General features: G+C 45.4%; 1 pseudogene; it reads left to right on the forward strand.

Moving 5' to 3' along the window:
• Nucleotides 1-2,606: 2,606 nt before the first annotated feature.
• Nucleotides 2,607-4,569, forward strand: LOC147736862 (uncharacterized; annotated as a pseudogene).
• Nucleotides 4,570-15,734: the final 11,165 nt, after the last annotated feature.

Below are 15,734 nucleotides of genomic sequence, written 5' to 3' on the forward strand. Positions count from 1 at the left end.
CCGAGCTCGAGGATTGAGAGCTATTTTGTACTCATTGGTAACTAAAGACTGTCCCGCTACCCCTTCCCTCAACCAAAGACTAAACTCGAGGGGACCCCTGAGTCCAGACCTCCTTGTACCATACCATCGTAACCTAAGAATTGCATATAAAGTCTCGTTAACCTTCAGTCTTGTGTGGTGTCCGTCTGTGGGGGGGAAGTTACTTGTCTGTACAGTCGTTGGAGACGGTTCTCCCTGGAGACCTCTCCCCGTAATCTCGGCCGACCCTCCCGGTCCGTCTAACAGGATACTTTTCCTGGCAATCCTGCCAACTGATTGTACAATCCCTTGTCATTTTTCTCCTGGACTATTGCAAATATCTCTATTTGGGCTCAAAGAAATCTGCGAACCGATTCCGCTCTGCTTCCGAACTTTTGAGCAAGTTCCATTGGCTACCTATTGGAAAGCTTTCAAAGTTCAAAACTCTATCCATATCCCACAAAATCCATACAAGCAAGGAGAACCCAGCCTAGCTGCCAGGATGCAATTTTACATGCCCTCTAGAACACTACGCTCCACCAATCTAAACATGGCCCACATCCCTCGTCACAGCAGAGCCAGAATGGGATGTTTCTCCTTCCATGTTTTGCTCCGACCCGATGGAATTCTATGCCTCCTAACCTTAGAAACAGTCAATATCACTTACTGATCCGGAAACAGTGGAAGGCCCGGCTCTTCTCCATCTAGGCTGACGATTTCGCCTCTCTGCGGCTGTGTTTCATAGGATCCATTTATGTCCCTTGCTGATATTGTCTCACACCCGGACCCTCACCTTCCCCTCAAGGCAGGCAGTCTCCAGGTGTTGTGCTATCTAAAGCTCTGCTCTCTTCTTGTAAAGGGGCAAAGTGGTAACACCCCTGCAGCAAGTGCCTCTATCAGCCGCAGGAATAAGATACAGTGCACACCAATACCCTGCCTAGTAAAGGTCTGAAACAGAACGAAAAAGGAGCATGTACCTACATGTTCACCTCCTGTTTGTACCTCATTAGTAGCTACCTGTGCACTTCCTCTTTTTTGTATGTCCCGGGCGAGCCTCTTTAATGACGCTTGGGATCCTGGTACTGCCAAGCATGGCTGTTTGTCTATCAGATCATTACCTGATGTCTGCTGCGTGCATCGAGTCACTCCTCTGCTTTAGCTGTGAGTGAACCCTGTGGAGCGAGTACACAGACATAAGGGAGTATGGAAGGCGATGAACAGGGAGTAAGGTGAAGCTGATTTCAAGAAATGCCCAAAGGTGTAAATGCTGCACACACCTGCCACTGACATCTTGTCCCACTCTGCCAACGCTCCACCCACCCACAGAGTAGCATGCTGGCACCACACGGAAAACATTAAGTCAGATGCCATGGCAAGGTAGAAAGAGACAATAAGCAGACGTTTCGGCAGCAGAGATATCACAGGTATATTACAGGTTGTGATGGAATCGCTATAATAAATGCTGCAATCTTCCAAAAAATGTTTGAACCATCCCTAGGAATGTGGCAAAGATAACTTAACAAACAGAAAAGAAAAGACAGGAGTTGGAACTTCAGCTGCTCCACTGTGAACAGGAAAGTATTGTCAAGAAGAGTGTGAATGGAGCTTCATTTCTTATATACTTCCTGGAGCGTTACCGTTATTATATAATTCCTGAAGAGTTTTGTTTGTGATATGGTTCTTGAAAGGGTTACCGTGGTTATACACTTCCTGAAACTGAAGTGACAGCAGCACATCCTGATCCATCTCTTTTTCCACAATCCCTTCTTGTTTAAATAAAATCTTGGCCATGTTGCATCTTCCTAACGCTGTACCTCTAGTGAGTGGGCACTCCATGTGTGCTCTTTCTGGACTAAGTTACTCTGTGAACACTGGAAAATCACCTTCTTTTCTGAAGTAAGTAAGAGTGACATGTTCAATGAAAGATTTAGTTAAATATCTGTGTATGGTGAAATATCTCTTGGTAACTTTCATAAATGGTAAAGAAGAGATATCTTTTACAACTAGTTAAATATTGTGTATTCACATTCTCTTACATTTCCATTTAGTGATTTTAAATCTCTTTACATCCAATAGGAAACCAGCCTTGAATGCACAAATGATCGTGAAATTCTGAAAAAAGTGGTTAGACAAAATGAGCTCCAATATTCAGGAAAAGATCTGCACAGTCCGAGACTGAGGGCCCTGAACATAAACTGATAGACCATGAACATAAACTGATAGATCCTGGAAGAAGCATATCAGTGGATGCACGCAACAGGACTAAGAAATGACCTCTAGAAAATTAAGGCAACAACACTGACAAACCGCCTCCTGTATAAACAGGTCTGCACCACCAGCTTTGATCATGTGTCCGGTGTGAGGTGGATACAGCATTGCTCTGCTTCCTGTAATGATGGCAGACCACCATTCAGCGTGCTAGGTGTATTATAAACTCTTTCTGGCCAAACCACATGAGCACGAGAAAAACACAATGACAGACAACTGAAGGGTAATAGAAAGAGAGGGTCTTTGATCTACAACAGACTGTGCTAATTTGCATCTTCCAGAAGGAAGACTAATCTTTACCCGTAACACACAAAACTAATATGCAATCTAAAGACATACCCACCTACAAAGAAGCTTCACTTGCCAAAATAATAATATATGTAGCTGGCGAGTCTTGCATTTCTGAAATCAACCATCCCAAAATACCACACACACATCGGGAAGTGCTTTATCAACCATGTTAGCTCCTCAGGAAACGCACTCATGGGATACAGACAAAGATAAACCCGGCCCAGAGACACTAACCAAGAAAGAAAAATCATACCCATGCAGCAAGAGCTTTAGTTTTTCATCGCTACTAAAGAACCATCATCAAACACACACAGGAGAAGCAACGTGCAATTGCAATGAATGTGTGAAGAACTTTAGTCCGTTAACACTCCTAAAAGATAATCGGCGAACACACACAGGAGAAGCAACGTGCAATTGCAATGAATGTGCTAAGAACTTCAGTCAGTTATCACAGCTCCAAAGACATCAGCGAACACACACTGGGGAAAAACTGCACCATTGCACTGAATGTGGGAAGAAATTCAGTCAGTTATTAGACCTCCAAGTACATAAACGAACACACACGGGGGGAAAACAATACAAGTGCAGTGAATGTGGAAGTAGTTTTAGTGATTCCTCAACACTCAGGAGTCATCAGCGAACACACACTGGGGAAAAGCCATTCCAGTGCAATGAATGTGTAAAGAGCTTCAGTCAGTTATCAACTCTCCAATCACATCAGCGAACACACACAGGGGAAAAACCATTCCAGTGCAGTGAATGTATGAAGAGCTTTAGTCAGTTATCAACTCTCCAATCACATCAGCGAACACACACAGGGGAAAAACCATTCCAGTGCAGTGAATGTATGAAGAGCTTCAGTCTGTTATCACATCTCCAATCACATCAGCGAACACATACTGGGGAAAAACCATACCATTGCAATGAATGTGGAAGTAGTTTTAGTCATTCCTCAACACTCGGGAGTCATAAGCGAACACACACAGGGGAAAAGCCATTCCAGTGCAGTGAATGTGTAAAGAGCTTCAGTCGGTTATCACATCTCCAATCACATCAGCGTACACATACTGGGGAAAAACCATACCATTGCAATGAATGTGGAAGTAGTTTTAGTCATTCCTCTTATCTCAGGAGTCATCTGCGAACACACACCGGGGAAAAGCCATTCCAGTGCAATGAATGTGTAAAGAGCTTTAGTAGGTCATCAGACCTACAAAAACATAATCGAACACACACTGAGATAAAACCATTCCAGTGCATTAAATGTATGAAGAGCTTTAGTCGGTTATCAACTCTCCAATCACATCAGCGAACACATACTGGGTAAAAACCATTTCAGTGCAGTGAATGTGGAAGCAGTTTTAGTCATTCCTCAACTCTCAGGGGTTATCAGCGAACACACACAGGGGAAAAAGCATTCCAGTGCAGTGAATGTATGAAGAAATTCAGTCAGTTATCAACCCTCCGGAACCACCAGCGAACACACACGGAAAAAACCATACCATTGCACTGAATGTGTGAAGAGCTTCAGTGGGTTGGCAACCCTCCGGAGCCACCAGAGAACACACACGGGGGGAAAACCCTTACCACCCAGCCAGTGAGGAACAGCAACAAGACTGCTCTTCAGCACACCAATCCTTATACATAACACACTACAGGGGTTTGCTCCAGGGTCAAACTCACTTTACTTTCACGTTAACAGCAACAAGTTCTAAACTGGAGAATCTAAATTTAGGAACAAGGGGTTTATACTTCCATTAGTGGCATAATACATTTGAAACCCCATACTTTATAGATCTGTATTAATGATACATATCCAAACACCACCTATGTATGGACATCCAAGAGCCTTTAAAACCACACTACAGAGGTGTGTACCAGGATTTACTTTAACATTAACAGGAAATAAATTATGATACAGCAAGAACAATCATGATGCTATGGAATGTACACAATGATGACTAGATGTTACATGTTAATAAGAAATTTATGTTTTTAGACGTAATAAAACAAAAATGTATTTGAATTCATGGTATTTGACTGCTGAGTGTATATGAGGCGATCTTAGATGTGATTTATTCCCTAAACTTTAAAGATAATTTGTGATGTCAGCAAGGAGCCTAGTTTATTTGGTAATAGAGGGGTCAAATCTCGATAGCATGACTGCTTTCAGCTGGGAGTCTGGTGCAGGTGGTATCAGAGGGGACTATTCTCCCCAGTGTGCCTTCTCTCAGAGTGAGAAGCGGTTCTTTGCTTGAGATGGTACTACCTCTCCTTCTGTGTTAATGAAGAGAGAAGTGCTACCAGTAATACTGAGATCTGGGATTCACAGCTGTTTTGGGAACTTAATTCAGTCTTTTTTACCCAATCAATTCCTGATTTATTTAGGAAAGCTAAAATATGTCTGTGCCTTGGCAGTCCTCTTGTTAATAATCCATAAAAATACCACAGGGATTTAAACATGAATTTGGCAAATACAAAATTGTCTTTTTTTTGTTAAGGTTCTTATATAGCACTGCTTTATCTACTAATGCCTGATGAGTTTTCTTCGAGCCCTTCGAGAAGTTTTCCATCGACAGACTCAATGGGATTTCCGATGAAAGGCTGACAATGTGTCCAACTCTAAACAAGGATGGTGGGTGGACCGTTGGTTTGGCTGGTGTAACGCTTTGTTGCATTTTTGATAGAGTGCCCTAAATCCAACCCGCCTTTCTTTAGTGATTTTTCTATTTTGAGTTACATTTGAAGACTGTTCCGCTCATTTATAGTTTGACAGGGGTCCACGGTCTGCCAGAGGAACAGGCGTAACAACCTCCACTACCCCGTTGGACTACCATCCACCATATTTAGCGATCTCCACCAATCTGGCTTTCCCTGTGTCTTCAGAGGAGCAACAGGAGCTCGTCTAAAAGCACCTAAAGTTTGCTGAGTGGCTGCCATTTTCTCACGGGTGCCCAACAGACTTTTTAGTTTTACTCCTAAAGTGAGAGTTTGCTTTTTGTAAAACCAATAAATCATGTACTTGATACACTGAGAGCTTTCTACAAGGGAGTCTAGGTCATTTTTCATATATTTTTTCTGTTTGAGACAGCCAGTCTTTTCATCGTGTTCCTGAAGAGAAACAAGTAGGTCAGAATGCCTTCCATAAGTAGGGCAGACAGTCTGATGTACGTACACCAACGGCCCCAGGTATGTCAGTCATTGTTGTGAGGGTTCCTGAGGTTCTGACCTCTGTTCAAACAGAGGGGAACATTCATAGCTTCTTCTCACCGACCTCCAAAATTCTCCAATTTATGTTTATAATCCGTTTAATACAATTTGCTGATGGATTATACATGAGAGCCAGGGCCATGCTTTCTTCTCTTACTCATGCATTAGGGATCAGGAGGTTGTCTCTATGATTCTTGGCCTCTTCTTCGCCTGCTTTAGTCCTTCTGGCATAACCTCTTCCCCCAATTTATCCTTCAAGGGTTTCTGTTGTTTTTTAAAGAGCCTTATTTGAACAGTTTCTCCAAATTTGTAAAACTGTTGAAAGTGGAGATTCTTCCCTAGAGACCTTGGTTGGAAGTTTGCAACATTGTGTCTTGTGTTGTGCAAAACCAGTGTGACGTTCTCCAAGGCTGTGCTGTGAACCAAATGTTGTGTAAAAGCAGTGTGCCACCCTCTGAGGCTGCGCTGTTCAATCAGATGATGTGTAAAAGTAGTGTGCAGCTCTCTTAGGCTTCAAAAGGACATAAGTAAAGCCATTGTGTCTCCAAACACTCGCTGCTTAAAGCGACATCAGTGTCCTCCTTCCACTTGGGATCCTATCTGTTTCTGACCATCATTAGGAGACGCAGGAGCTGCAGAAAGAAGGGCATGAGGATTCACGAATAATGTGTTGTTATTAAAATGTTACAGATCACAATGGCAAGTTGCAATTCAGTCAAACTGACGCTCAATTAGGCGCTGTGGCACTGTCACTATTGTTGCAACTATCTTAAGCTACCTAGCGTCTTCATGTAAGTCTTACAGAATGGTGAACACACATAGATCGGCCATTGTATACACCACACTTTATTGATGAGAAACCTGTTGGGAAGCATACAGTAATTTTACTATTAAAAAATGAATAAGGTTAAGTAGACCTCCTTTACCAAAATATCAAATGTTATGATGTGGTAATAGAGTCTTTCTTGAGTTAAATCCCTGGCTTGAGAATCCTGGTCTCTCACCGATGGGTCTGTCAGCAAAACTGACCATGAGTTTGTGTTTCAGACAGCGATCCTTTGGATGTTTTGGCTAGGCAGTGATCTCCTGGAATTCTGTTCGCAATTTCCAGCTGTACAAAACGTTTTTTAACACCAGTGGATTACCCTGCCTTTCCTGAGCAACCAAATCTCTGTGTAGCTTGACGTCTTAAAGAGTAGTAAGCTGGAACATCGGGTCTCTGAGTGCTTGATTCTCAAATTCGTATTTACTTTAGGAAACTTCATTGTCCTTTATCCTCTGCTACTCTTTCCAGATGGATTATGTGGTCCATGAAACAATCTAGAATGATAGAACCTGTTTCATGAGGTCATTCCTCTAGGCCTGCCATGACTTCCTAAACCTTTCCAATAAAAGAACATTGTGAGAGCAGCAAATTGATTTTGGCTTCCACTTTCAAAACTTTCCATTACAAACCAATTGTTCATGCTTGTTCCTTTAAGCAGTTTTAAAATCGCATGATGCTAGTCTCTAGTCTTACAAGAAAATCCAGGTGTTCCCAGTGTCTATGATGGAAAGTCCTAATTTAATTAAATGTACTTAGTCGACTATCTTTAATTTTGTGGATAGCAGTTTGATTCTGTTTAATATGTATAGTCCCTCCCTAATTTGTTCTCTGATGCAGTGGTCTTTAACCTGTGGTCCAAGGACCCCTGGGGCTCTGCGAGGCCTACTCAAGGAGTCTGCAAATGTTTTTACAAAATTAAATAATAATAAAATGAATAAAGGATGTACGAATGAAGAAGCAAAACTGAAAATTGTGAACCTTTTTCAATATTTGATTATGAATGAAACCAAAGTTGACTGCTCCTCTACAGTGATTACTTTATGGTACTGGTGGATGCAGGTCTCAGCAGTCTCCTTACAAATATGGAAGCTGGCCCTGGTATTGGAACCAGTGCCACATCCCTCGGAACAGGTTGCATTGGACAGGTAATGTAGGTGTCCTCCGAGCCAGCTTCCATGACTATGACTGGCTCTTCCTCCTCATCCCCATCCATTATTCTAAGGCTTTCAAGAACTTTATTTTTTCTTGTCTCTCATGGCAGGTTTTGGACTCAGCCAGGGTGCAATCAGACCCGATCATCAGACAGGGGGGGGGGGGGAGGTATTAGAATTTGGAGAAGATGATGGAGTAACTTTTCTTTTCTTTTTGGCTGGAGATCAGAAATCTAATGGTTCAAGAAGAGATACATCATGCTCATCAGGAAGCTCAAGCTCCTGTTCTCCTTGTACTTCAGAAAGATGTCTAGCTGGCTGCCTCTCCAGTTGTTCACTTTGCTCTGTTTCCTGCGGCGACTGGGTACTAGTTTACAGCGGAGACAAATCCAATTCAGACACAATGCTTGTCGCCATGATGGCAGTGGCTGCCTCGCTGGGAGACCTGGCCTTGGGCTTAGGTTCGGGTGGTGGCATTGATGTAGGAGTGCCACACCACGTTTCCTAAAAAGGTGTTTGTCGTCACGCCAGTGGTGGCACAGGCAATGTGTTTTTTTTCTCTTCCGCCTGGGCCCCTTTTTAGGCAGCAACTTTCTTTGGGCCTGTCTTCAAACTCTGTCAGTTTGCACTTTGCTGCACAAGCAGAAGAGAGAATGACTCACATGTTGCGTTGAAGTCAATTTGTGCTGTAGGTAAAGTGGCTGTTATCTGTTGCACACCAGGCTAAAAGCAAGAACAACATTTAGTGCAACTGGGCATTTTTGCAGTTTGATTATTCATAGTACAGACAATATAATTTAGTGAAGTTATCTTCTCAGAAATAATGAACAACAATAGTGTATCGTTTCCATTCGAAAGTCAAACCACACTATCGCCATATATAATATTTCAACCAGGATATCAACATACAGATGTAACTGTTTGCTTTATGTGCATCAAAGGGGAGACACCTATGACAGGCAGGGGAGTGCAGGGGAAAATGGAGTAATCCTTAAAAAATGAATGCTGGTGTAAGCCTATGGCAGGGAGAGTGTCCAGGGGAAAATGATTAATGACAATCCTTAAAAATGTTATGCCGATTGCTGATGTGTGGCAGGCGCCTATGGCTAGCAGGGTGTGGAGGGAAAATGTCAAACATGAAAAAAAAAACTTTTAAAAGAAAAGGAAATAATTGCTGGTGTACTAGGGGACTATGAGAAATCTATTTGGAGGCAAGAAGGTACGGGGGAAACAAATGCATATAATACATTTTATCCAACACTTTTCATAAATAATACATATTCTATAATGATCCACAAGCATGTTAAACTAAGTAATTTCATGGAGAAAAAAAAAAGATTTAAAAATAAATAAAAGAATGGCAGAGCCTTCTTCTATCAATCGCCATAGAAAAGGGCTCTGAAAACTGAATAAAACCCACACAAGCTGGCTATACAAACTGGCTGCCAACCACATGGTCCAAAACCAACTACAAGCATGGTGGACACAACAAAGAACACTTGCAGGCCTATGGCAAAGGCTCACTGGCTGGCTGCCCTGTAGCAAAGGCTCATTAGCTTCAAATGAAAGATGGCTCAGGAATTTTAGGTGGAAATCTTTATTCAGCAGGTTAACAGCGGTAAGTCCAGTTGGAGAAATGACAACCGTCGTTCACACCCACATATATCTCCCCTCTCTTCCAAAGGAAAGATGCACCCATGCGCCCTCCCACAATGCCAACCTCCATCCGCATTATCTAAAAGGTGGACACGAGCGTGAACAGCAGTTTCATACACGTGTGAACCTTAAACCATTACAAACGGTGCACCGAGGAGCATGAGCACAACAAAGCAAGGCCGCGTTTGTGTATACAACTTACACAAAAAGGCAAACGGTCACATGATCAAACAACAACTACAAGCAAGGAGGCATGGACAACAAAGAACGCATGTAGGCCTACGGCAAAAGCACACAGCTGGCTACACAAAATGGCCACCGGCCTTATGATCAAATAACTAGGCCTGGGCAGTGAACTTCGCTCCGTTCAGGGAGTTTGACAAGTTTTATGCACTCCACGGAACTCACGGAGTGCAGAAAACTCTGCTTCGCGATGTGCAGCTGAGTTTTTATCCCGCTTGCGAATGGTACGTTCGCGATCGCGTACAGTAAGTTCGCGAGTGTGAGCTGCCGCTCAGGTAGAATTTCTACCCGAGCGGATGAATACAGCACAAACTGCAGTTCGCACTGCACTCTGCCACTCGCAGAGTTTATTGTAACTTCGCAGAGTTCTGCGAACTACGCCCAGACCTAACAACAACAAGCTACAAGGCATGGTGGACACACCAAAGAACACATGCTGGCCTATGGCAAAAGAACACTGGCTGCACAAAATGGCCACATGGTCAAACAACAACTGCAAGCAAGGAGGCATGAACAGCAAAGAACGCATGCAGGCCTACGCCAACAGCATGCTGGCTATACAAAATGGTTGCCAGGCACATAGTCAAATAACAACTACAAGCAAGGAGGCATGGTGGATAGTACATATCTAGACCTATGGCAAAAGCACATTGGTTGACTACACAAAATAGCCACCGGCCACATGGTTAAACAACAACTAAAGGCAAGTAGGCATGATGGAGAGCACATGCAGACCTATGGCAAAAGCACACTGGCAGGCTTCACAAAATAGCTACAGGTCACATGGTCCAACAACAACTACAATCAAGGAGGTGCGGTGGACACAACAAAGAACACATTGAGGCCTATGGCCAAAGTACTGGCTGGCTACACAAAAGGGTCCCCAGCCACATGTTCAAACAACAACTACAAGCAAGGAGGCATGGTGTACACAACAAAGAACACATGCATGCCTATGGCAAAAGCACACTGGCTGGCTTCAAAAAATGGTCACCGGCCACACAGCATGGAGAACAAAGACAAATGGTGGCCTATAGCGAAAACACACACACACCCACTGGCCAGACAAAGACAGTATGGTAACACAGAGACACAGCATTAATTCAGCAATGCCAAAAATCAAGATTAAATGAGCTATAACATTTTTACAACAACACACATCTTCCCAAGGCATCAAATAGTATTACCCCACCAAAATACACTCTTTGCAGAACAAAACGTGAAATTCATTAAAAAAGCAAAGTAAACCCCACATTTTTAATTTAATCCAGTGACCTCTCCGGGCTAAATGATATTTAGTAACATAGACCACAGAAACCGTTGTTTCATATACCCAATGAATTGTACTGGTGGGATGGCCCGTGGTCAGACTAGGCCACATAGTATACTTAATTAATTAATAGTGCAAATGTAAGCAACATGGAGAAAGTATACTTATCTATGTAACCTTTCTGCCTACAAAGGATAAAAATGAGATGCCCAAAACATAACTAGACTCCTACTGCAACTCCAAGTGACCCACCATAACCACAGTCAAATTTAAAAAATGAATAAAAGTACAACTAAATACTAGTGCATGCCGTCTATCAATCAAACAACACCTCATACTAACGTTTTTGGACTTATTTGTGATATCACAAAAACAAAGTCCTTCATAATCCAATGATATATATGCACAAGAAATTGTAGACAACGAGAGTAATCCTTCACCTCAAAATCCAAATGAAAAGTGACCAGGAAATGGACAAATTACTGCTGAACAGGAAGTTGGAGCCTCTAGGGCACTTCACTTCTCGCACTAAAAACCAACCTGAACTGTCCATTGGAGTAGAATAGTCACTCAAAACATATTTTTGAGTTGCTTTAGCTACTTCTAGAGAATAGAATCTGCTTGAGAAGCAGCAGCAGGCACTCGCCAGCATCACAAAAGTGGCACCGGTAGGCTCTGTGGCAGGCGGAAGCCGCACCAGCACCCAGCAAATCTCATTGCACTTGCCAGCGCACTCCAACACAAGTCTTGTACATGCAAACGGAATTATAATTCTGCTACTCGCCGAATGGTGGAATCTACTGGGAACACGTTACAAGGAGTTTCTGATTTCCACTAACTCGTGGAATTATAATCCTATCCCCACTGTTGACTGAGGAATGGAGCCCTCCCCAACACATCTAGAGGAGCACTGACAGACTTGGAGAGTTGTAGAGTAATTTGCCGAGAGCTGTTAATACAGTGCTCTAACTCGCACTCGCCTCCACGGACTACATCCTCCTCGGGGACCTGAACTTCCACCTCGAGAACAACAAGGACGCTAACTCCGCCACCCTGATCAACAACCTCGCCAAACTCGGCCTCAGACAACTCGTCACTTCACCCACGCCGCCGGCCACACGCTGGACCCCGTCTTCTCCACAAGCACCCACGTTGCTTTCGACCACACCACCAAACTCCACTGCACCGACCACCACTGCATCCATTTCACCTTCAAGAAACCAACCACGCACCACCGCACCCAAAAGCTGCCTCGCTGCTGCTGGGGCAAAGTCACCGAAGACCAGCTGATCACCACCCTCGCCCAGAACCCACCCACTGACCCCACCAACCCAGACACCGCAGGCCCGCAACCTCAGACAGTGGATCGACGACTGCACCAACACCCTCGCCCCGCTCAAGAAACCCTCCAACAGCCACGCCAGAAAGAGAGCCACCTGGTTCACCGACGAACTCCAGACCTCCAAACGCCCATGAGGAAACTGGAGAAAATATGGCTCCACAAATGCACACCGGACAATCACGCAGCCCACAAGGACGCCACCCGCAGACATCACCACCTCACCAGACTAGCCAAGAGATCCTCCTTCAAAGACCACCTGGATAACAACGCATACAACAGCAAAGAGCTCTTCAGCATCGTAAAGGAACTCTCCAACCTCAGCGCCAACACCAACGACTTCTTCCATCGCAAGATCGCTGACATCCACGACAGCTTCAACACCACGACCGCCCCGACTGAGCCAGACTCCACCTCCCCTGCCTCCCCAGTAAACACCACCAGCGCCATCCGCCTGACCTCCTGGTCCAACGTCAACGATGACGAGACACGCAAGGTCATGAACTCCATCCACTCAGGGTCTCCGTCAGACCCGTGCCCACACCACGTATTCAACAAAGCAGATGCAGCCATCGCGCCCCAACCACGGAAGGTCATCAACATCTCCTTTGAAACAGGGACATTCCCGGAAAGCTGGAAGCACACAGATATCAACGCCCTCCTCAAGAAGCCCAAGGCGGACCCCAAAGACCTCAAGAACTTCCGGCCCATCTCCCTGCTCCCGTTCCCGGCAAAGGTCATCGAAAAAATCGTCAACAAGCAACTGGCCCGCCACCTGGAGGACAACAACATCCTGGACCCATCCCAATCCGGAGTCAGACAAAACCACAGCACCGAGACAGCCCTCATCGCTGACACAGATGACATCAGGCGCCAACTAGACCACGGCGAAACATCAGCCCTCATCCTCCTGGACCTGTCGCCCGCTTTCGACGCGGTCTGCCATCGCACTCTAAAGACACGCCTCCTAGAAACCGGAATCCAAGAGAAGGACCTTGACTAGACCACATCCTTCCTCTCCGGCAGAACCCAGAGCGTCCGCTTCCCACCCTTCCAAACCGAAGCCACCAACATCTGCGGCGTCCCCCAGGGCTCATCCCTCAGCCCGACTCTGTTCAACCTCTACATGGCCCCCCTCGCACAAGTGGCCCGCCATCACGACCTCAACATCTCCTACGCCAACGACACCCAGCTCATCCTCTCCCTCACAAAGGACCCACACACCGCCAAAACGAGGGAATGAAGGCCATCGCTGACTGGATGAGCAGCAGCCGTCTGAAGCTGAACTCGGACAAGACGGAGGTACTCGTCCTCGGATGCACCCCCTCAGCCTGGGACGACTCCTGGTGGCCGACCACACTGGGAACAGCACCAACACCCAACGAACATGCACGCAACCTAGGAGTCATCCTCGACTCCTCCCTCTCCATGTCTAAGCAGGTCTACGCCGTCTCCTCCTCCTGCTACAACACCCTCTGCAGGATCTACATGTGGATCCTGACCGAAACAAGAAAAACCTCTGTTTATGGCGCTGGAGCCCAGTGTGTCAGAGTCAGTGCATAATGTAACAAACCTGCCTCTGACTGCCGTGTGCCTCTCAGCTCCATGGCTGCTGTAAGGAGGCGTGTTATGACTTGTATCCTCATTATGCAACTTTTCCCTCAGTTACCTGTTCCCTGCTGCTCAGCTAGTATGGATGTGGTATGTGTGGAATGTTGGAATGCTTCATGAGGTAGTGGAATGCATGAGTGCCTGGTGTGGGTAACAGAGACATTCAGAAAAGGGGGTGGTGATGGACAGAGTATCTGAATTAAGCAGAACACTCAAGTCCTGATCTGTTGACTGGGTAGGAGTGTTCTGCTTAATTCAGATACTCTGTCCATCACCACCCCCTTTTCTGAATCGTTTTGTCCACCACAAGCGTGGAAGGGTATGCTCAGATGTGAGTCCCTTGCTCACTGCACCATCAGGATTCAAGCAAGCCGGGCCGAAGACGGCTGTAATGCCAGAAACCGGTCCCCGGAAGCTTGTTTCATTTCCAGTAAAAGAATTGGCTTGGTAGTTTGGTCTGCCCTGTTCCCATGATGCACCGGGCCAGGGACAGACTAATTTGCATGTAGCCAGGTTCTGAGCTGGGATGGTGCAGTGAGCTAAAAAACGGTGATGGATCAAGCCCTGATCTGTTGACTGGGTAGGAGTGTTCTGCTTAATTCAGATACTCTGTCCATCACCACCCCCTTTTCTGAATCGTGGGTAACAGAGAGACAGTTGGAGTGTTTGGGCTGAGCAGCAACGATGCTGCTCCCGGTGGGGCTGAACTTCTTATCTTACTTACTGTTAGACCTGGTACCATTGGCGTGAGCCTCCCTTCTAGTTTTTTAATGATTGCCTCCTCTGTTTTTGATATTTTTGCTGGTTAGATGCTTTTGGCACTGTACCACTGCTATTCGGTGCCACAGTGCAAGTACTCCCTATGTTAAATGTAAATGTAAATGTACATGTATTTATATAGCGCAAATCGCCCACATCGCAGGCATCTATGCGCTTGCTTAGGGAACCCGTCCTGGTATTCCCCTGTGATATACCCCGGCAGGGTATCCACAAGGTGAAAGCCAGGCATCCCGCCGCGAGGGGCCGTTGTGGAGATTAAGCAAGCTATTGCCCAGAGTCGCAGAGTGTGAACCCGTGAGTCGAGTAGGCACCGGAGCGAGAATTATCGAGTCCGTGGAATTATTGAGCCCAACCCCCGCCCAACCCCCGTCGGGGCGGGGAATTGAACCCTGGTCCAGGGCCGATCTCAGCTTCCGGGTCTGCCGCCTCTAACCCCTGAGCCACACTTCTCCAAATTGTTGTACTAATTAGTGACTCCATGAATGGTTTATTTGATTTACTTGTCAGACCCTAGTACAGTGCACCGTGTGTGCCCAGGGCTTGTAAATCAAATGTTGCTGGTGGGTTTGCCACACTTGTTGTGCCACCCACAGAAGCATCTTGTAAAGTGTGTCTCAGGTCTGCCATTGCAGAGCCTGTGTGCAGTCTGTGACTGCCATGTCGACTTGGCACTTGCACCCACTAGCCAGTCCCTAAACCTTCCCGTTCTTCATGTCAGTCACCCCTAAGGTTGGCCCAAGGGCAGGGTGCATTGTAGGTATAAGGTAGGACATGCCCTGGTGTGTGTGGCATGTCCAAATAGTGAATTACAGCCATTTTTCGTTTTTCACTATTGCAATGTTACCTGATCCCCATAGTCCAGAATGGGCAGTTTGATTATTACATCTTATAATCCTAACTGACTCAGGGAACTAGGTAGAAGTTTGAATTTAGTATGCCTGAACTCAGAATGATAAAATACATCTTTTAGTGAAGTTGGTTTTAACATTCTGTGTTTGAAAATACTCCTTTTTAGAAAGTAGTTATTTTCTTGCCTAACTATCTAAGCCTGCCTCTGCTAGGTTGTGTATT

The sequence above is a fragment of the Lissotriton vulgaris genome, chromosome 1_2, assembly GCF_964263255.1.
Source record: "Lissotriton vulgaris chromosome 1_2, aLisVul1.2, whole genome shotgun sequence".
Taxonomy (NCBI): Eukaryota; Metazoa; Chordata; class Amphibia; order Caudata; family Salamandridae; genus Lissotriton; species Lissotriton vulgaris.